This window comes from Galeopterus variegatus, unplaced genomic scaffold (genome assembly GCF_000696425.1).
Source record: "Galeopterus variegatus unplaced genomic scaffold, G_variegatus-3.0.2 Scaffold2321, whole genome shotgun sequence".
NCBI classification, from domain to species: Eukaryota; Metazoa; Chordata; class Mammalia; order Dermoptera; family Cynocephalidae; genus Galeopterus; species Galeopterus variegatus.
In genome coordinates, this window is record NW_007728432.1 from 125,379 (window position 1) to 126,404 (window position 1,026).

The following is a 1,026-nucleotide window of genomic DNA, read 5'->3' on the forward strand; positions in this document are numbered from 1 at the left end:
ACCTGTGGGCCCCATCCGAACCCCTCACTCTCGGTAGGATTGAATGACCTCGAAGTGTCATGTACTTCCTGCTTGTGCTGCAGGTCAGCGCGAACGAAGGCTGAGAAACTCCGAGGGAACCATTCTCCCCCCACCCAACCCCTTCCCCAGCGCAGCAGTGCGGCCGGCACCACGCAGCTGGGAACTGGAGTCCGCGCTGTTGGAAGAGGCTGGGAACAGGGGATGCTTGTGGGGGGACGTGAGTGACCGTACATGTGTGTATTGTACACGTGTGCACGCACGCTTCTAGTCTTGTTCCTCTTTCCAAGTTCTGGCTCAGGACAGGGCAGAGTGCCGCCTTCAAGAACGTACCCAGAGCTCGAACTTTGCGCCTGCAAAGAACGGGGACGCCGGGTGGCGTGGGGAGAGCCGCTCAGAATTCCTTCTTGCACAACTGGCAGACGGAGCGCAACTCTTTCTGGCGCTTCAATCAGAAAAAGGGACACGCCACTCCCTGCGAGGGAGCAGAAACCAGACCATCACCAGACCTTTTCAGTCTCCGCGGGACCTCTCGAACCGCCCTCCCGCAGCCTCAGGAAGAAAAGAGACCAACGCGAGAGGCGCCCCCCCCAGGCAGGGCGAAGAAAGGGACGTGGAGGCGGAGAGGGCGGAGGAGCGTCTGCCCTCGCCCCGCCCCGCCTCTTCTCTCAGGTCCGGCCAATCGCCGCATGCTCCGAGCCTTGACCCCGCCTCTCCCCGCCTCCTCCGGCCTGCACCTCCGCCCGGGTCGGTAATAATTAGGCTGCGGGCGGGGGGTGTAGCGTCAGCGCCCGGCGCCGGCCAATCCCGGAGCTCTCCCCCGCGGTCACGTCATAGGCCGAACAACCAAACAGAAAAGTTTAATAAACAGCGGACGGAGGGGCCGGCAGCGGCGGGGCCGGAGTGAGCCGAGGTTCGGCGGCCTCACCTGTCCCCACTCACCGGCGACGACCGGCGGCGGCGGGCAGCGCGTCAGGTGGAGAGAGCTGCCGCCAGGTGAGGAACGCT

The 1,026-nt window shown here is 64.2% G+C and overlaps 1 protein-coding gene across 3 annotated transcripts in view; it reads left to right on the top strand.

Annotated features, from left to right (window-relative positions):
- The first annotated feature begins 771 nt into the window (after positions 1–771).
- Positions 772–1,026, top strand: part of ZFAND6 (zinc finger, AN1-type domain 6) — a 77,380-nt gene continuing 77,125 nt past the window's right edge. For all 3 annotated transcript variants that reach the window (XM_008581303.1, XM_008581307.1, XM_008581305.1), the window contains exon 1: positions 772–1,014. The gene's annotated coding sequence lies outside the window, so the exon portion shown is untranslated. The remainder of the gene's footprint in view (positions 1,015–1,026) is intronic.